At 35.7% G+C, this 22,177-nt stretch overlaps 2 long non-coding RNA genes and 3 other non-coding genes across 5 annotated transcripts in view; 1 reads left to right on the forward strand and 4 right to left on the reverse strand.

The window, feature by feature from the left end:
• Positions 1 to 22,177, reverse strand: part of LOC135942835 (uncharacterized) — a 110,978-nt gene that overhangs the window by 12,756 nt on the left and 76,045 nt on the right. Inside the window, exon 3 of the long non-coding RNA XR_010575132.1 lies at positions 19,191 to 19,242. This is a non-coding gene — a long non-coding RNA (uncharacterized LOC135942835). The remainder of the gene's footprint in view (positions 1 to 19,190; positions 19,243 to 22,177) is intronic.
• LOC135942836 (uncharacterized) lies at positions 4,742 to 5,535 on the reverse strand. The gene is made up of 2 exons (XR_010575133.1): positions 5,396 to 5,535; positions 4,742 to 5,119 (listed from the first exon to the last, which is right to left on the reverse strand). It is a non-coding gene; the product is annotated as an uncharacterized LOC135942836 (long non-coding RNA).
• Positions 8,834 to 8,906, forward strand: TRNAA-AGC (transfer RNA alanine (anticodon AGC)). Its single transcript has one exon. It is a non-coding gene; the product is annotated as a tRNA-Ala (tRNA).
• Positions 11,960 to 12,032, reverse strand: TRNAA-AGC (transfer RNA alanine (anticodon AGC)). The gene has a single exon. It is a non-coding gene; the product is annotated as a tRNA-Ala (tRNA).
• TRNAA-AGC (transfer RNA alanine (anticodon AGC)) lies at positions 14,546 to 14,618 on the reverse strand. Its single transcript has one exon. It is a non-coding gene; the product is annotated as a tRNA-Ala (tRNA).

Genomic DNA, 22,177 nt, shown 5'->3' on the forward strand with positions numbered 1-22,177 from the left:
GCTAATGATGCAAAAATATCCTTAGCGGTTGATGAAAATATACAAAATAGTCATTTTTCTTGTATAGAAAAATTCGGTTAAGAGCCACAAACACCGTTCAACTAGTTCACTCGTGGAAATCTCCGAGTTTACTAAATTCACGCTCAATCCATCCTCTCCGTTTATACGGAAAACCTCAATGTTTATTTCTTTTTGCGTCTTCTCAAGTTGTCACTCACTCTTAGTTAATAAAAGGAAATTTACCGAAACTTGTATAATGTGTACTAAAAGTTCTCGACTTGGGGGAGAGAGATTGATACTTTTCTGTGGAGATGGCTCCGATCAATCTGGTCCGTTTGCTCGCTTTTTTGCTCTTTATAAAGCAGACGAGCGCGCACACGCCAGGTGCTCCTATGCTCTTCTGCAGGCCCCCGGCTGAGACAGGATTTCAAACAAATTTGCTCGAATACTGGAATTCCTGTGAGAAAATATTTTTTCGTGCTCGTGGTGCCTGAAATAACAGCGCACTTTTATTTTTGTTCTGCCGCTACGAAAACACTTTTTATCCAAACCACTTCACTGACCAACACGAAAAATGTTGTCAGAATCTCAACTCAAAAGTCCAATATTGATTGAATAAAAATTTGATTTTTCCCTGATAATCCCTGAGAGCTATGATGTAACGTTTAAAACTTGCTTTTAGTAATGCAGAATAGGTGAATTTTAATTTTCATGCTCAAATTATCTAATATAAAAACGAATTTCAGGATCGGGGGATAAATATTATTAAAATTTCCCTTTTTAATTCATATTGAAATGTTTGAACTTTAATACTTACTCCGAAAAATATATTTAATTTAATGAAAACAGATTGTTATGTTTAAAGTAAACTCTTTTTGATTGAAAAAAAATGTTAAAATGCTTAAATTATTCTTGAAATTATTTACACAAATATATTTAAAAGAACTCTATTATTAGCTATTTTTAATTTTCATAAATATTATTAATTTTTAATTGGAAAAATCTTAATTTGTTTGGCTGGATACTTGATTTTTAATGATTTGAGCTTCGCCATGCACTTTCCTTAGCATCGATATTTATATAAAATAGAGTTACTTTTTGTATTACCACAAATTTTTTAGTTTGGACCAAGGCTAAGAGTCTCCTGTGCCTTTTGCAGCTCTGAAGGATTGCAAGAAATACATTAAATATTGTTTTTTCATCATCTAGTTTCATTCATAAATCACAGAAATGTCCGGAATTTCAATATACAACATTTAACACAAAAATTATTTTAAATAAAATTTCACTCTTGATGCGGATTTACGTAAGATTATTAATTTTATCTCATCAAAAAATATTTTTTTAGTAAACTTCATTCAGTTCGGAAATGCGTGTTCTCCATCTGGCCCGAAGCATGGCAACTGCTGCGGGCATTTTTAAAAACCAGCCCTCGGCGCAGCTAAAAACTGTTGAAATTTATACTACTTTTGTAATGGATTATTTCTTCCCTTTTTTACTAATGTATATTTAATTTTGTCCAGGGTATTGCCCAGAAATATTTTTGCGCATTGATATCACTCTCGTTAAAAAATAGTAAATTATATCATGTTGCCAGTAAATAAAGGACAAGATCACGCTAAACCCAAAATTCTGAATTTTTATTAAATCTTAATTTATAAATAAATAATTTGAAACGCAACATATACACGTTATTCTGCGTTTTGAATATTTCCATACTTAATAGTTCAATTGGCAATTTGCCGATTTTTTAAATTAAGTTTCAAGCATTCACAGAGAGAAGTTGTTTTAATAAATAATGCAGAGGATCTGAAAACAAACAGTACCGTTCCATACCTGTAAAAGCAAATAAGCATTAAGCCTGCGTGATTTTAATGGACAAATATTTACTATTTTAGATTTAGTCTTGATTTAAGCTTTTGCATACTATTTAAATATTTATCCTAAACAAGAAATTGTGATTGATCAAAATATATTTTTGTAAATGATAATTCGTCAGTCGCTTAAATAAAGAGATCTTAGATAAATATAGTGTGTTAAAAAAATATTAGCGCTGCTAATCAAATTTAAATATATTTAAAACAAAAAAGGATTCCTCTTTGAAATCTATTTATATAAAGAAATGAAATTTGTCAATCATTAACTTGCTGGAGTTTGGCAAGATTTATGAAAGAACGGTCGTTTTACACATTAATAATTAAAGCACATGAGAAAGTACGACACTTCTGGGAAACAAGTTGATTAATCGTTTTATAACCAGGAAAAAGAAATTTCACCTCTGCGTTTGGTGCAGTCCAACTGCAAAAAATCCTTTCCATGTGGAACAGCGCGCACCGGTGGCATGCGCGTGTGAATTCTGTCTGTGTGTTAAATCCTCTGCAGCCTTTTATTTATTTTTCTGAGACATTTCAGAGGCGATTCTAAAACTTTTTTGTTATTTTTGCAGAGTGGCAACCAGTTTGGCAGCGAGCGAGAGCGAGAGAAAGAGAGAATACGCCAATGGCGGGCGAAAAATGTGTTTGGCGAGAGAGAGAGAGCGAGCAAGCGAAAAAAGAGCCGGAGGAAGCAAGACAAGAGCAGCGCGCTCGTGAAAAACGTGCAGCCAGCAGCCCCATCAGAATTTCCCTTGCCGAGCGGAGAGCAGGGTAGGAAAATTGGAAAAGCGTGCATTTTCTTCGATAAATGGCCGGGCTGGGCGGTGTCGGCGAGCGAAAACTCACGCACGCAGCACAAAATTGTGCACACGTACGTACACACATTCATATACGCACTGAAAATGTGCGCGCGGGAGAACAAGCAGAGGGATATATATACACCTATCTGCAGGCACCACCATTAGTGCAGGAATTTATTTTAATATTTTTTCTGCTGACCAAACGACATCAGCCGAGTTTTATCACGAGGGTCCCATAATAATGATTAGCTCACTCTCTCTCTCTCTCTCTCTCTCTCTCTCTGCGCTCTCTCTCCGCCCGCCTCTCTCTCTCTCTCTTCCTGCCAGCTCCGTGCATACATGTAGATTTTTTTATTTTGGGTCTCTCTCTCTCTCTCTCTCTCTCTCTATCGTTCGCTCTCTCTCTCTCTCTCTCTCTCTCTCTCTCTCCCTGACACCAAGCAAGCAAGTCACATTTATACTATATATATATTTTCGGTTGATTATTGAATCCTCCAGCCGCTGCTCTTTTTCGTATTGATCCCGGCCGCCGCTGCCGCCGCCGCCGCCGCAGCCTGGGCGTCCGTCCGGTGCTTTTTGTTGGAGCGAGAGGCGGGCTGCCTCTCTGCCATTGCCAAGCCTCCCCCGCAGCCGAGTCGAGCCCTTTTTGCATTCATTATCCGGCCGGCCGCGGTGAAATAATGAAAAACGCGAGGGTGGAGCCACGGGGGTGGAGTTAGCGTCTCCACCACACACAGAGCACGTGCCCGCATGGCTGTGATGGCTAACGTTGCGCTGCTTTTTCCATACATATCCGACTGCTCTCACATCAAACGCAAAATAATAATTAACATTTAAGCCCCTTATCATAAGAACCTGGCAGGTCACGTCAAAACCAACCGCACCTCTGCGCGCACTCACCTTTATTATTTCAAAGCCTTGCATCTGCAATTATCCAATTACAATAAGTCCTTTGAGAGAGCGCCCTCGGCAGCAGATCCTAGCTCCGAATCAAATCGCCCTTGCCGAATTGAAGTTGTGTGCTCGCGTGCAGATATACATGCATGGACGTGCGTACATGCGGATGTACGCGTGCACGATCCTCCAGCCGACGAATCACGGGACACGTTCTCTCGGTGGTGTACGTGATTTTTGCCGAGGAACTAATCGTCATAATGGACACGTGAAAAGCCTGTATTATTTGCAGGTCTCTATCAAAAAATGCATGGAAGCCTTGACGATGACCGTTTGTTATATTGATGGTCCTCACAAAACAGTCAAATTTTTTTGTCTGTCAACAACAATGAATGTACAAATGTAAAAATAAATACATATACCAGCAAGATCCCAAAATAGAATTCAATTGTTTTTTTTTATTTTAGCCACATTTTGATAGAAAGGAAATATATATTTTATCATACATATTAGCTGTTCTGCTTTTAACACTAAAAAATAATTATTTCTAGGAGACAACTTTTAAACTCTTAAGCTGTCCCACTCCTTCGCAAATATTGTTCATTTTTCAGAAGTTTTTAATGAATGAAGAGCCATTAAAACTGAAAAATAAATATCATCAAATAATATGAGTAACAATCTTACTAAAATATATCATAATACATATGTCAATATGTACTTTTTTAGTCAATCCAAGACGATATCGTATCAGTCTGCGCCCGAATTTTAAAAATAATACTTTTATTGAAAGAAATTCATAATATTTCTAATTTTAATTAAATTAATTTAAAATTATTCTTATTTCTTCAGCGGCTCGTCAAATTGTATCCTTAAGGTCAAAAGTTACGTATTTTTTGGTTCTTATATTTGTCACATAGCAAACTTATTAAACAGAGTTACCCAAATTAAGGCGTTTGAGGTATAAATTAGCATTTTTGTCTACCTCAATTTCATTTGAATCTGCATTTTACAAGCTATATATTTAAGCCCTGAATATTTTGTATTTTTATACCCTATTTTGTTTCTAAAAAAACATTGCTCGTTTCAAAGAAAATAACTTGCTGTACAACGAACGCTGTACTTCTAACAAAAACAAATAAAAAAGCAGTTAGGGTTGGGTGGTAAAACTGACACTTCTTAACTGTCATTAAGCAATTTATTTTCATCAAGTACATTTGCATGATAACCAAATCGACAATGCTGAGAATATAGTGTAGAGAGCGTATTTCTGGAAGCTATTTATGATGTCCAAAATTTGCAGTTTGCATAGTGTAATGTAAAATATTTTTTTAAATAATTTTTCCTTTTTTTAATGCAATTTTTGTCAATAAAATACTCAGTTGAAAGAAAAATCAACCAGAGGTTATATATGATCTTAACGAGAAGAAAATATTCCGAGAAGATTCGCACAATCCTAGAAGGGCTGTGCCTGTTGGGATCTGTTGTGGTGGTATTTCTTGACATAAGGGCTTCCACGATCACCATAGAGAGATCTACCCACTCTAGCGCCAACTGAAATAATGTGTTTTCTTCAACAGCAAAAAAATCATGTTAAAATTATGTTAAAATTACAATTGTACCCAAATGGGAATTTATGGAACTAAGTTTAGACCCGAAGCATAATTTTAATTGGCCCTAAAAAATATCTGATTCCATATAGAAATCTTATTTTCTTAATTAACATCTTAAAATTATAAATTTAAATACTCCCAAGACTATTACAAAAAGTTCCAGCAATTTTTTTTTTTTTTGCTTTTGACTCAAAATAACAATAGGCATTATGCATACTGAAGTTGAAATTTTGAGGATCCTCATCGTACTGGATGTCCGTCTCAGCCCAGGCAACTGTAGCAAACACCACCAAGAAAATAAACACAAAAATTCTCATTTTTAAATGAATTTCACGCAGCGATCGCCCTGCAGTAAATAATTGTGACGGGCTCGCGCTCGCGACTCTTTATATAAGATTTTTCAGCATCAAAACAGGAAACTTTGTGAAGCCTCTTTATTGTGGTTGTTCCTTTGTATGTTAAACGCATAGCAAAACGGCGCTGTTTTAAATTTAAACAAAACCTCAAACAAATTGTGGTCACTTACAAAAAAAAATAAATGTTAAAATGAGATATTGTCTAATGGGTGCTTTACATTTCCTCATTCACAACAATTTTTCGGATAATTTATTAATCACCAACGATGTAAAAAACAATTGTCTTGAGATAAAAAGACTGCATGAATTTTACAGGCAAGAACATGATACTTAAATCTAAAAAAGCTCAATTTACGCATTTATTTACAGTCAAGTCTAAATCGAAATTTTTATTGGTATAAAAATGAAAAGAAAATATTGCTCTATTTTTCCAATTTGCATTTATTTTGCACATTTAAAATCTAAGATAGTTGGAGTAGGATAAAAACTTTTGGACAGAGGAATTGGTTTTGCAAGCTCATACAGAAACAATAATTTGTTGCCCAAAAATCAAGAGAGTTTTTTATTTTAGAGCTTTCGCAAAAATATCTGTTTGATATCAAATTCATTATATCAATCTTGTTTTCTTTCATCCTTTATTCAAACACAAGAAGCTTTTTTCAAGAAGCCGGAAACCATTTGCGAGGAGAAATAAACGTCGGCCAGGGTCGTACCTCACACTATTTAAATAATTTAAATAAGACAAACGAGGTCCCATCGCTTCAATTTACTATGAAGCAGTGATATCGCTAGATTAAATATTTCCAGTTTTTTTTTTAATATTTAGTAGACATTCCTAAATTTTCCTTTGATCGATTCTTCAATAATAAAAAGTATTGAGTAATTTAGGATTTTTTGAGGAGGTTTCCGTTTGAAGCTAACTTACAATTAGAAAATTTTGAGCCAAATCCGTAGATTGTTTGTCTTAAAAAATTATTTTAAAGTAAGTAATTAGGAAGTAAAAAAGTAATTATAGACTTTAAATTACAGAGCATAGTTCAAGAAAAATTGCGATATATATAATAAATGGTGATTAAAATTTGAATCTGGAAGCAATGAATCAACAAAAGGAGCACTGCAAATGAGTACAAATGTTTAAATGGCAATTCTCTCAGAAAGATAATGATTTTAGATTTGAATTGGTGAAAGACGCTCTTAAAAATATGACAAAATCATGCTAATTCCCCACCTTGCAGTTGGTAAATTCGAGAAGCAGGTGTATCAAGATTAATTACAGGTTGTCTGCGACACGCCGCACAAGGGCGAGTTTTATCTCCTTCTTTGTTTTGTATATATAGGCAGTATTTGCGACAAGTTTTCTGTAGGTACTAATTGTATTCACAATCCTGTATATGCTGACGGTACAATCTCTCTTTTTAGCGCTGAAACTAAGATGGACATTTGCATTAAGAAGTCCATTTGTCTGTTCAAAAGTTTCAAAATTTTTGTGATGCGAATTATTTCTCTAGAATACATTATCAATAATTGTCTCTAACCGGCTGAGCCAGTGATTCTCTAATTCAGAAATTTTAATGGTCATACATACAATTCGATGTGATGAGCATAGACAAAATTTCTTGGTTTGTAGGTGCGAGAAAAAGGTAAATGGGACCAACCGCACGCATTAAGTTGTTTCATGGTCGCCTACACGCGGCTGTCATCACGTTGAACCATTTAAAAGGAATTATGTTGAATTTAAAAATTTGCTTTTCTTATTAAGCTGATGCATACTCCATAAAGTCTTACGGAATTGTTATTTGCGCATTTAATCAGTGCTCTAGCGGGTGAAAGGTATTGGCCAAATACAATGCCACTTTGCACGGCAAAGCCATTTTCGCTACTTTGTGTTTTTATTTGTTTAAAAAGGTGCGTTAGAATTTTTCAAAATATACCCGAATAAGTGACGTACACGCCCAAAACACTATAGTCGAAGCAGGAATTGTGTGTGCAGGTTTAGACCAGCTTGATTTCAAGGCAAACCCCGTTAGTTGCGATTAAATCATAGAACAAAATGCCTTGCCCGTTTGCTGCACCTAGAGCATGTGATTGCCTTGCAAATTTTTTATTTTGAAGAAATTATATGCTGTCGTATGTGATTACTTTGTATGCGCGGAATTTTTACATGAATTTTTGTACGTTTAAAAATAGCCATCGTGCGGAAATGCAAATATGTACTCTTATTTATTGATATGGTTTAAATTAAATTAAAGTTAAATTGAAATTAAATTGCGAGGATAATAGCCAGGATTGAAAATATCAAGTTCAGAATACGACAGCGCGATCAGAATTACTTAAATACATATTTTATTATTCTATTTATAAGGAATAAATTTACATCTGATACATATTTTTGTGCTCCCAAGGGCCAGCAGTTGTAGGGTGTTTGATTCTTAGCCTTGGTCGGCGTGAGCTCCAACCATCCAAAATGTGGTGCTCGAAGGTGGGCCCTGCCCTGCATTTAATAACAACTCTGGAGTTTTAAAATTTGAAGTAACCTGCGACCAACCACCGACAGGTTTCCGCACACTTACAAAAATGCACATGTATATATCACGTCAAATTCCAAATTAGAGAAACGTTTGTATATTTAAAATTTAAACAAAATTGCTGAAATTTTTCAATGATTGACACTCATGGTGTTTGATGCATCTCAAACGATGCCGATCACCAATTTGCGAAGAAACGCAAATATTTTTATATAGCTCACATCAAAAGGTGTAAAATATTAATGCTGATTTTAAAATTATCACCTTAACTGTTAATATAATGAAAACTATTAATCTGTGTATTGGTTATAGGTCTTCTCTCAACAAATTCACCTATTTTCCAAATCATCCAGGTAAAGCCGCTTTTTTAATTGGATTAATCTAGGTGAGATATTATTCTTTCATTCGCATTCCAAATCATTTTACCGCGTCATGAAAATTAGCAAACAAAAATAGTTATTTATAATTAAATTTCACTTAACAACACCTTCTTTTTGCAATTTTTTACTCAGGGTTAAGAAATATTTCCCAGCCAAGAAGGCGCTGTGCAAAATACTGGAATGGTCCGTGTTGGTGTCGGCGAATGTGCGAGTCACGCGCGCGACATGCTCGGCGCTCTGATGGAGCACTCTCCGCCGCGAGTCACCGCTCTTGAAAGGCCCCACCCGGCACATTCCTCTGGTCAACCAGCTACCTGTTTTTTATCTGAAGAAAGCAGAGCATCGGCCTCAATTGTTCGAGTCGGAGAACCTGGCAATTTCTCAGGTATTAACTGGGGGCGTAGCTCAGATGGTAGAGCGCTCGCTTAGCATGCGAGAGGTACCGGGATCGATACCCGGCGCCTCCAAATTCCTTTTTATTTAAATATTTATCTTTGCTCTTAAGGTAATTAAATAACGAAAGAACTGAAAAAATGGGACAAATTGGGTTTTCAACAAAAAATATTATTTTCTCAGCTTCCTCTGTGTGTATCAAGATCGATTTAATTTCTTTCTGACAATTATGACAACCTCGCGTGCTTCTGCCTTCAATAAAATATAATACAGCAAGAATATTTTTACCTGTCTGTTTTTATTTAATATATGTCAATCATGAGACATAGTAAAATGTCTGGGAAAGCGATTCTAAATGAAATGGTTACTATTCAAAATAGTTAATTCAAGTGCCCAATTGAATTCTTGAGACATCAATATGGACTTTTAAATTTTCAATATCAACCTATTAGGTCAGAATTGAATGAGTAGATCTTCCATTTAAGTTGTGTTTATTCCATCAGCAATTTAAATATGTTTAAACATTTTTAAATATGTTAGGAAAGTTCTATACGCAGAATAAACTGTAGAACAGAACATGGGGAAAAATTATCAAAATGAGCAGTGGTAACTCAACTCATGAACGGTGGTTTTATTTATTTTGGTTTGCTCCGAACAGTGGTATTATCTGTCTTAAATAGAAACCCAGAGACCTTAAAGTTAATACCCTGTATTTTTGTAAATTAATATTTTTTGAGTTATCTCATCTTCTTAAGTTCAAGGCAGTGCTTTACCTGACGACAAACTTTAAAATAAAAATATTTTTCTTTGAACCTTTGTTCAGCACATCCCGTGGGCTATTAGCTCACCGAGTTCCAATAATACCCCTGAACGAATGTCATGGACCCTGAGTGGCCGCAGAGGAGCTTGGGCCCAATCGCGGCTATCTTTTCGCCTTCCCGCACTGAGGTCTTTTCTTTAAACGCCAGATATTTGTCCCTAAAGCCGCTGGAAAGGAGTGAAAACCAGCAAGTGGCGAGGCCTCCCAGCAAAAATAGCTATTTGGGCATTTCCAGTCACTTAATTAACCACCATTTATTTGCCATCTCTAATGTTGGGTTGCAAGTATTAGCTTCCCGATATGCTCGAGTATCTCTCATCACATATGTAGAAAAGCCTTAACAATGAGAGCCAACGTGCTGACAATTACAAATGATTTTGTGCGTGAAAGTAATTCATTATTTAGATAAAAATGCCCTCTTCGGCGCTTAGAGCAAATGATATTTTTAAAAAAATATTTGATACATTTTTAAATAATTAATTTTTAATTCAGTTCCCTTAAATTCCATGTATGAAAGATTTGCAAAGAATTAAATATTTTAATAAATGGAATCGACTTACTAACAAAAATATAGACTTTATTGTTTCCTATAAACAACCTGTGTGATGCAACGATCTAGTGGGAACACAATTATTTATATAATTGTCGAGATATTATATTATAAAATGTACCTTCATAAATTCTATTAAGCGTAATTCTTATTAATTTTTTTATCAATGAAAGTGATGGGTTAAAGAGAGCCTTGTTTATAACCTTAGATGTTAAAAGATAATCAACGCGTCGTTGTTACGACAAATATAAAGGACAAGAACATCAAAAAATGTTTTCAGGCATTTCAAATTTAGGCTTTGACGCTAAAACTTGGATAAGGTTTTCAAATTTTTCGACACAATGAAAATGAAAAAGGTCTTATATAATTAGGACGGAAGTGCTCACCTTAACTAAATAGATGTGTGTTGGTCAATTTAAAATTAATGACATGTATTTCTCTTGGGTGATATGTATTCATTTCTCATTTCGTCATTTTTTCTTACGATTAGTGGTCTGGAGAAAAAACAAAAATAAACGGCGTAAACATAATTCTGAAATACAGTATAATTAAAATTAATTATACGCCAAGAAATTCCATAATGGCTCTTAACTGTGCGGAATAATTATGGATGGGCTGATTTCACACAAACATGAGAAAAATATAATTAGGATAAAATTAAAGCCGTCACTCGTCGTATATTGCTGGTTTTTTGTTTTTTTTTTATTTCCCATAAAGTAATTTCTGGCTACTCGAAATTCAATTGTATATAGCGCTATATTATTGAACTTCTTTTTCCACTTCCAGCCTTCTTCTTTTATGTTTTAATTACTACTGAAACGAGGTGCACCGCAACCCATTTCAGAATTCATGCGTGAAATCAGCCCATCCATAATTATTCCGCACATTTAAGAGCAATTATGGACTTTCTTGGCGTATAATTTATTTTAATTATACTGTATTTCAAAATTATGTTTACGCCGTTTATTTTTGTTTTTCACCAGACCACGATCGTAAGAAAAAATTGATGAAATGATAAATGAATATCATCCAAGAGAAAAACATTAATTTTAAATCGATCGTCAACACAATCATCTTTTTGGTTAAGGTGAGCACTGCCATCCAAATTATAGGACCTTCAAGATAAAATTTTCATTTTTCTAGAGAAACTTGAAAACCCAATCCAAGTTTTAGCGTCAAAGCCTAATTTGAAATGCCTGAAAACATTTTTTGTTGTTCTTGTCCTTTATACAGTATTTGTCGTAACAACGACGCATCGATTCTATTTTAACATCTAACAATAAGGTTATAAACAAGGCTCTTTTTAACCCATTACTTCCATTGATAAAAAAATTGAAAATAATTAATCACAATATAATTTATGAAGGCAAATTTTAGAATAACATCGCAACAATTATATATAAATAATTGTGTTCCCACTAGATCGTTGCATCACACAGGTTGTTTTAAGGAAACAATTAAGTTTATTTATTAGCTATTTTTTAACGTACCAGAACCTATCATTTCATAGCTATATTATCTTTCCTAGATATTTTAAATCTCATATATTATGGGTGACAAATTTAATAAAAACAGATAGTTAAAAATATTCTCGATAGGTTGTCCTAATTGTCAGAAGATATTACATCGGTCTCGATACACACAGAGGAAGCTGAGAAAATAATCTTTTTTGTTGAAAGCCCAATTTGCCATTTTTTAGTTCTTTCGCTACTTAATTACCTCAAGAGCAAAGATAAATATTTAAGTAAAAAGGAATTTGGAGGCGCCGGGTATCGATCCCGGTACCTCTCGCATGCTAAGCGAGCGCTCTACCATCTGAGCTACGCCCCCAGTTAATACCTGAGAAATTGCCAGGTTCTCCGACTCGAACAATTGAGGCCGATGCTCTGCTTTCTCCAGATAAAAAAACAGGTAGCTGGTTGACCAGAGGAATGTGCCGGGCGGGGCCTTTCAAGAGCGGTGACTCGCGGCGGAGAGTGCACCCCGTTTCAGAATTCTGAAACGGGGTGCAAAAAATTGAAACGGGGTGTAGATAGAGGTCTGAGCCGCCAAATTTTTGTCGGCTGCTGGCTAAACCGGCTCAGCCGCCTAAACCTCGCGGCTGCGGCGGCTCGCCTAATATAGGAGGCTGCTGGCTCACGGCGCGGCTCTGCAAAAATCTGAAACGGGGTGCACTGCACCTGTAGAGTGTTGCTGTTGCTAAATTTCAGAAAAAATAAACTCAATGAACAGCTTGCCATAGCCAACAATGCAAAATGTTCTGTGTAGCTTCAGCACGACGCAATTGACGGTGAGGTAAAAGAAATTTCAGCCCGTCATGTAATCTTAATCTCTATGTACTCCTATTAATTTGCCAGACTGACTCTGATGGATTAACAAACCCTCAGAATCAATTCCTTTTTCATAGCTATAATAGTTATTATCTGGGAAGACTGATTTCGAAGCATTCTTTTTTATTTGGCTTAAAAATTTTTTTCCGTTAAGAAAATACTTACCAAGGCTAATCGGATTTATATCATTTCAATGTTAACTTTCCGGATGCTCCTTAAAATAAAAAATAACTAGAATAACCTTAAAATTTGGATGTGTATAAATATCTGTGGTGTTCAATTCACATATAACATAGGAACGCGCGTATTTGAATGATCACCATCAGCTCACCGTGTTGTGGGAGATTTCAACGCTGGGTAAAATTGGTGATCCCATTGTCAACAGGGTTGATACACATTCATTGAATTCAAGGTATCTGCTAAAACTATGCTTCAAGTTTGAATATATAGTTATATCGTATTTTAAAGAAGGGAACTCAATAAAAGTAAGCCAGCAGTAAATAAAATTGACAAATTTTGCACCAATGTACTCTTTGGTTCTCCCACTTCACTCGTTTGGTCAATCAATGGGCTGGTATTCAGTTTGAATTCTTTTATTTGCGTATATCACACAATGAGTACACGCTGAAGGAGAATCTAAGCATCTCGCATATGCATGTCCAAGGAGACACACACACATAGATGAATTATTTGCAGAACAAATGTTTAATCTGCCGCGCTCTCGAATGATGAATCGATGTGTTCGCTTCAGCATTGTGCATATGCGAGCGTTTGTGTGTGTGAATCCGCGAGCATGCAGACATATGCAAATCAAGAAGAGAGAGAGAGAGAGCTCACTCGCTCGCTGGAGACTCCAGTTCTTCCAGTCCTGGAGCGACCGGTATGCGAATCTCCTCCAGCAGCTACATAAATAGAGAGAGTGCGAGCATTGGCAAAAGCTGGCTGACACTGGCCCGAGATTTATGACTCGCGATATGTGTGTGAAATTATCCGAGGCCTGTATCACATGAACAGCAGCACCTGGCGCACGCAACACACAGCATCCGCACGAATCTATCTATCGGGGGCATAATTATTTTTCAATGACTTTTTGCATAATGCGAACGCACACACACACGCACCGACGGCGGCATTGATACTGTGTCTTTTCTGCTCTGTAAAACCTGCTACTCGTCGATCTATACGTATTCAAACTCCCTTTACAACTGCTTTGCCATCTAACGATTTTCTTTATTCGTTAATAAACCTGGCCGCGCCCCTCGCTTTTTGCTAACTCTTCTCTGCCCAATCTCGCCTTTTCGCTTTCACGAATCGTGAAGATCGGCATTGATTTATTTAAAAAAAAATGAGATTGTCACGCACAAACAACATGCGTAAGAGTTTTTACCGTTGTGATATTCTATTGGTCAGTTCGATCCACAGTTCGAATCTTATCCCGAATAAACAATTGAGTATATGATGAACTGTGAAGTCCAGTTTCTCCAACTATGAAAATTGCAAACTCAAACCGCCGTAAATAATTTCTGCATTTCCATTTGATAACTACAGAGAATTCAAGGATCATAACGTAATTAATAAAGAAGAGATTTATCAGTCAACAATTTGATTTATTTGACATGAACGTGTCATAAATTAAAATTTCTATTGTTATTTCGTAGTTAGTCACCTGGTACTTATTTTGAACAATCAGAGCAAGATCTGAATTTTGTGGTTTATTCATACCTCTATAAATCAACTCTTTCAGAAGAAGGGAATTTTTTCTTGCGATAAGGGCTGCATCAATATCTCTATTCTAGTGGTTAGGAAGTAAAAGTACATAATTATGCTTCTTAAATAAAAATTTGCTATTTTGTGTATTCATTAAGCATTCTGAGTTAGTTAAAAATAAAAACTGAAAGCCAAATTCATCAATTTACAAGTGGCTGCTTGTAGGGAGGAACTGCTGTTGTTTCTTTTTTATCCTCAAGATGCTAACATGCCTTCACTGAAATCAAATTCAACTAAAAATGATTTTGGAGGCGCCGGGTATCGATCCCGGTACCTCTCGCATGCTAAGCGAGCGCTCTACCATCTGAGCTACGCCCCCAGTTAATACCTGAGAAATTGCCAGGTTCTCCGACTCAAATAATTGAGGCCGATTCTCTGCTTTCTCTGCACCAGAAACAGGTTGTCAGATTATTTATAATTTTATGGCTACACGTTATTTCGTATCGCTTCTACTGCAGCTTACGAAATGATTATGATCGATATTAATAAGTATAAAACCAAATGTATTATCCTAAGCTATGGGGCAACGTCTTTAGAAGGAAAGAAAAATATTTGAGGAGAAAAATGCAAATTGAGGGGCTTACCCGCTCAAAGGAAAAATATTATTCTTATTTATGAAATCGCACCGCGCGAAAAATGATGTGAAAAGTGCCTACAATGAGCTACGAGTTCTTCAAAAGGGAAAGACGTGTGCAAATAGAATGTCCTTCTGTGTTGAAATAGGTACCTTAAGATAGGTCAGTCAGTCACGCAATACCTGCCATAGCACACTCTATAATGGTTCGTTAGAGAAGGTTGAAGCCAAAGATTTTGTCAGTGTGAGAACGGCTCATGACTCTTTATTCTAAAGAATAAATTATAACTTTTCTAAATTTAGATGTGTGCATTTTAATTTGATTTCCCTCCAGCAAGCAACCAAAGATCTGAACGACACAAGAGGAATGAAATTAAATTTGAGTTGGTCGGCGGATGACAGTATACACTGTTGACTGTTCTATAATTTATTGGGCAAAAAATATTACAGGTCCTTAAAAATTTCCGAAGGACCTGTAAGGTGTGCTGAACTTACTCAATCATATATTATGCATTTATTTCCAAAATAAATCCTCTCTATGACCTTAGCAATAATCGCATGCAAACCTCAATTATAAAGGAATAGGAAAGAAGGTATGCAGATTTTCATTGATCAAAAGAATAAGTAGGCGTTCCAAAAATTTATTTAAATAGATAATTTGAGCACCATTTTCCGTCTTAAGGTTTGAATTACATTTAGATAAATGTAATCTCAGCTTCATGGTTGCAACTTGTCCTGCACGTTCTTAATCTTGGTGCGCACCTCTCTGATTTTCTGCAGCACTTCTTCGTCATTCATCGCTTCCTGCCTCTCTTGGGAAACTGACCTGTAGAGCCGTAAGTTTTCTTTTGACCTGGTCCTCCGCAGAGATCCAGCATCATGCTCCTCACGCTCATATTCTGATGTCCGCTCCATTAAAACTTCGCTGTGTGCATTTCCGACAGGCATCCAATCTGAAGAGTCGATTTCAACGGTGCTAGAATTGAGAATTATTATTTAGGAATTCTCAAAACGCAATTTAAAATATCCACTGGGAATCATCCGCGCCAAGTCTGGGCAAAAACTCTCCACTTGGTGCTCGGCGCAGGTGGTAAACATCTTTGCAGGTCACCGTGGAAATCGTGTCCTCGCCTCTTGTCAGCAGCACTTTGTTGTTTGTGACTAGATCGACGTCCACTTCATCTCCGTCAGGCAAATTGTTAAGCACTTCGGTATAGGGGTATGATTCTGTCAGGAGCCCGAGAATGGGGCAACCGTTCACCTAATAATCAAACTGTCAGTTTGGTGGACTAAAATTTAAAATCGAATTTTGTTCAGTTGCTTGTCAGTCTTTGTTGTTTTTACATGGCAAGACTAAAAAATGACAGTTAAAATAGACGTTTTTGCAAAAATTCAGCCTGCCTTAAATTCTAAAATCGCATTCTTTTAAAAAGGAATTATTAAAATATTATTAATATCTTTGGTCTTATCTTGTGATAAGTTATTGGCTTGCATTTGTTGCCAGTTCGTCTGGTGACGTTTAGCAGCATTTAAAATTAACAAATTAAAAAAAACGATGTAATGAAATTGGCTCTGCAAAGTCTGCAACATCGCAAGCAATACTTCCAAAAGTAACTAATTTGACTACAATATTCGTGCTATTGACTGCATTTTACGGCATATTTTATTCACTCTTATTCGTCGTCATCAAACAAAATTGAATAATTCGCCTTATATATTTAGTATCTCTCTCTTTAAATATATTTAAATCAGAAAATAAACTAAACAGCACTATTAACCATCACATTTTTCCGCTGGCGCAATTTAATTATTAAATTGAATGTAATTTCAAATTTATAAAGCGATTATTGTGGAAGTACACTTTCAAGCATTGTTATTTAAGAGCTCTCCACTTGGATATAGCCATTCATTTAAACATGAAAATTCAATACAAATTGCTTCCCCGAAATCCGATATTTAAATCAACTAAAAAAAGCTATTTAATTTTATAAAATCTTTAGTAAATTATATAAAAAATGCTCTATTTAAAAATCCATCTTTCGCATATTTATCCTCTGTTTCAATGCTCTTAGGATATTTCATTTCTCACCTTATTATTAGTGCGTGAGCTCTCATTTGCGTTGAATCGTAAATGCTGATGCCCTTTGCCAATTGCGTTCTGCTGGAAGGGAAAGCCTCGAGTAATGCTTTGTCTTCCAAGGTGCGATCGCGTCGTCCCACAAGTGTCAAACGGGCACCGGTGTCCTGGCGGAGGCGGCCCGGGCTGGTCGCTCATAGACGAGCTGTTCATGGCAGCCAAAATCGTGGTCTCGAGGTCTCGCTTGGCTAGCCGTAAATTACTCAATCCGTCTTGGATTTCGGGAACATCCGTGCAAGAGGAGCCGCTGCTGGTGTCACTTGATGGCATTTCGTGGTTTTCCCTCGCGATTTTGACCAAAAGGTGATGCAAAGAATTTGGCCGAAACAATTACTGATTTGAAAGCCGGCCTGTATTGTTGAGGAAACAAAAATCTGTTTTTCGCCTGCCTTTATTGTTGAGATCATCATCAGTTAAACAGGAATGATACTGCAAAAGCCTGGAAAATGCTTGTTGCCAATGCATAAACTCGTCTCTTAGGATTCTGTTAAAGCCTAAATTGACCTAAGAAGCACTGTAATTTTGTGAGAAAGTTGCCGTGCTTTTCAAATGGTGATGGCCGTCTCATACTTGAAATCTGATTTAATTTCAAAACCAAGAGTTTCCCCAATAAGTGGCATACACAATTGGACAGATCTCGACGAGAGGAATCTAAATATGCCAAGAAAATGTGGTCAAGCACTGTAAATTTTGGAGGAAATTGGCAAAATTTGAATTTTTACTGCAGGAAGGTCTTTTTTATTATTGCAAATTGTTTATCGATCAATTGTTTATGGCACCCAACAATTCAAATAATTTTCAATTGTTGCCCAGTATCATTCCACTTTAAGATATTTATAAACTCTCGATTATTTACACACACGAAAAATTAAAATACATAATTTAAATTTAAAGTGGATTGATACAGGGCGACAGTTGAAAATTATTTTAATTGTTGGATGCAATAAGCAGTAGATTGATAAACAATTTCGTCCTGGTCCCGGTAAAATTGTGCAACGTTCAATAAACACCCAAATTTTCACTGTCGAATTGATTCTTGCAAAAAGGAAATTTGCCGGGACCAGGACGATTTGTTCTACAGTTTGCAATAAAATCAAACAATTAAGGACCTTACTACAGCATAACTTCAAATTTTACAGCATTTGACCACCTTTTCTTGGCAGAATTTGATTCCTTCTCGTCAAGATCTATTGTTTACACCGTATGGAACATTTTAGGGAAACTCTTTGATGTGAAATAAAATAAGATTTAAAATAAAGAGAGAGTCTTCACCATTTGAAAAAGCATGCTAACTTTGCAGCCACATTTCTTTAAAATTTAAATTGCTACTTAATCAATTTTGGCTACAACTGATTCTTAAGGGATGAGTTCATGCATTGGCAACAGAGATTTTCCTTGATTTTGCAGAATCAATCCTTTTTGATAGATTCATTAGTTATCCCGGCATGTTATAGACATTTCTTGTTCTTATTTATCAGTTGTATTTATGTCATAAATCGCTAGTGTTTTTATGATTAATGAAGTGTTATTATAGGTATGTACTATGCAGCTTAGTGCGGAGTGAGATTTCTTTTAAGTGTTCAATCGTTTTTATGCAGTTTTCTGCAAACATTGTTTGCCATATTATCTTGCTATGTTTGTATATAATTCATTTAATGGAAATGGTAATAATAATGTAAGAAATTAGGAGCATTTCAAACGCCAAAGCTCAAGTTTCTTTGAGCTGGGCAGCATTCCGCAAACAACGCAATAATAATCTGATGGCTCGTGTCACCACATTGACGATCGAGATAATAGCTAATTTCGAGTCTGATGCATCGTGCTTAACGGATTTAATCGATCAAAATCGGTACATTATTTGTCCATATAAATACTGTTTCAGCCATTCGGTCAATGTCAACTCTCAGAGAGGTGAATGTCATTTGTTTAATTTCTTTTCAGGCCGGTGCCAAACAATAACTGCAATACAATTAGCTGGTATCTGCGTAAAATATAAATAAAAAGCTTCACGCGAACTGAAAACAAAAGAGACTATAATAGTGCTCAATATTTTGTGTTGATTTCCCCTTTCAATAATTCGTTAAGGCATTTCTTGCCGTATAATTTTTAAAATGCAAAATAATAAAGTAAGAAGCTACAACTAATAAAATTATTCTTAGGTAAATTTGAATTTTACTTACTGCTTTAAGTGATGCGCAAGCCTCTCCTTCAATCTTATAGAAGAGTAGGAATCTGAAACAATAATGTAATTCGAAATTAATGCTAAGATATAAACTTGTATTTTGTTGGTGAGAAACATTTTGTTCCCAAAATGCTTGACGCTGAGTTGAGTTTTTAATTTGCAATTTTTAAAGAATACACGGAATAAATATTGATGAAAATAGTAGAAAATAGTGTCTCATTTAAAACCAGAACATAAGAATAATGATAAGAATAACCTGTGGCGCAGACATATATTTAAATTAATTTTATGAAATGAACAAACTCTGAGTGAAAGATAGTGCATAAATATAATTACAAAAATGAATCCACATACGTCATACATTCTGAGCTTCAGTAGGAAATTAGAATAAACCAGTAAATCCTCAAGAAAGATTTGCCACCGGCACTCAAAGACTGCTCTGCCGCGAAATCCCAGCCCTCCTTATTGTTAGCTGCATGCCATTTATGAGGGTTATCGTAAGGTGTTTGTGATCGGGATCACCATTAATTTTATAGTAAAGTTCCCACGGAGGTCTCGCAATGACTCCAGTCTGCTTTTAGTGGTATTACTGATAGTGTTTATTGCCGTCTCTCAACTTCACAATTGCATATTTGACCTTATGTAATAAATGAATTTTGGTAAGAACTAATTATGATTAATTTTAAATGTAAGAATAATATGAAAAGTTAAAGGGTTTTATAAAGTCTTAAAATTATCCGGGGGAAATACAACAACTATTTTTCTGACGTTTTTTTATACAAAAAAAATTATGCTTTTCTTTAAAATTATAAATATTGTTACATTTTGCCACGAATGGATTCCATGATAGCGCAAAACTATGAAATATAGACACTTAAAATTTCAATCGAGGCGATCGCTGATATTGTGGATGATGTGAAAAACATATATCAATTTTATTTTAAGATCATACTCTGATTTAAGTATGTCTGCTATTGGTGATTCGCTGGTGGTTACTCTTAAACAAAGCCAATTTTCTTGGTGTTGTCACACAAGTGCAAGACTTAAAAGTATTTCATCTCTTTTGAGCTCACGATAATTGAAAATCCCATGTCTTACAAATTTTCTTCAACCCATTACTGCAGAGCAATTTGATGGGAAGTGGATTTCAAGTATTTTTGTGTTACATAAAGCTCGTTTTGTAAAAGGGAAACAGAGGAATTCAACTTAAAATCCATTTTTTTTAAATATTGATGTAGTATTTCTAAAGTTGAGTCAATTAGCACGACAATGTGATCTTTGATGCAAACTGAAATCTAATCACTTGCGAAATTAATACATACAAAATATTTACTTAATCTCTGTCTTTTGTTTTAGGCTGAGTTGGTAACGTCGTGGTAGTGAATGAATTGCGCGTAGATCAACAACCAAAAGCGAATTTCCTTGTTGCAAAAATGGGCAGCAGTCGATGCAACAATTAAACTTGTGTGTTTCTTGAGTGATTCGCAATTTTGCCGCAACCAAGATGGTACTATTATAATATTTTATTTATTCGTGGTACCTTAATACAAACTAGATAAATTCTGAAAATAAAAGCTCAAGAAGAGGATCGTATTAAATTAAACTTTTTTGATGATGATGACTCTTGCTGGTAAATGACCAGATAAATCTACATCATACCTACATATATCATCTATGGATTTTGAAACGACACATATAAATAAAATAGAAAAAAAATAATACGCATAGTGTTTTCCCGGTGTGAATTTCCATTTTTTTGATATATTTTATTATAGAAAAATTCAATATATGTATCGGTTTAGCACTTTCTGTATTTTTAAGTGATGCACGACAAAGCGCAGGTGCCTGTTGACCACTTAAAATAATAATAATAATAATAAAATATAAATTGCTATTAGTTGTCAGGGGAAAAGAATACTCTTCCCGCTGATTTTTTAGTTAAAAACTGTCGAGATTAATCAGCAGGCTCTTACAAGACGACAGGAAACAATGGTCCAGCCGAATTTAAGGCGATGCGAATGAAACAAAAATTACCACGACTTGATGGATATTAATAAACAATTTTTTAGACTTTCGAATTTCCCCTGTGCTTCACGGAAGCCGTCAAAATCAGGGATGAACAAAAGTAACGGACCTTGAGTGTGCTGAGATACGTCAATGCAATAAAAAGTAGATGATTAACGGAAGATTGAAGCTTTTGACTCAGGAAGTTGATGGCTCTCAATCTTAAACAGATTTACTTGTTAATTCTATTTTTGTGATTTCCTGATTTTAATGACTATATTTTATTAGAGAAATAAACTGAATTTACAAGCCAACAGCTTGAAAGCAACTCAACTACACCAGTTAGCATTATGTTTTGTTGCAATAATTGTTAGGATATTTTTTAAATTTGCTCTCTACAAAAAAAAACAAATCTATTTTTTTTCTGATAGTTTGCTCTCCACGCCACCACATTTTCTGCAACCAGCTTATGAAAACTGTGATACACAAATCTCGAAAAAATTCAAACGATAACATTCTAGGAAACTATTGACGAGAGCTGGTGTTAACCAAGCAAATGCGCTTTGAGACAGCGAAATATTTTAATTGAACGGGCGGTCAGCTCCACTTGGGCACCATTATCAACGTGAGTAATGGTCCTATAAAACATTGGGTACTCCTTGCAAAAAGGTGCCGGGCGGCTCTCTCATTAATTTTGGTTTGGCCTCGAACCAAGGACCCGGGCCTCGGTGACCTGTTCTCCAGCGGCGATTGGTGCTCGCGAGCACTCCCAGGCGCAGTGTCATTGGCTCCCTGTCAATTCCGCGGCGCTCTTTTCAGCTAATAAAAAGCAAATCAATGCCTGTGCATGTGTGTGTATACACACACACACACACACAAACTGGCAGGCACAAGTGTGTATGTGTGGTACATGTGTGACGTCAGCGCGAAAACACGATGCCGCCCGCGAATTATGTACCTCGAAGGCACCTTTTTGCAGCA

This window comes from Cloeon dipterum, chromosome 4 (genome assembly GCF_949628265.1).
Source record: "Cloeon dipterum chromosome 4, ieCloDipt1.1, whole genome shotgun sequence".
Lineage (NCBI taxonomy): Eukaryota > Metazoa > Arthropoda > Insecta > Ephemeroptera > Baetidae > Cloeon > Cloeon dipterum.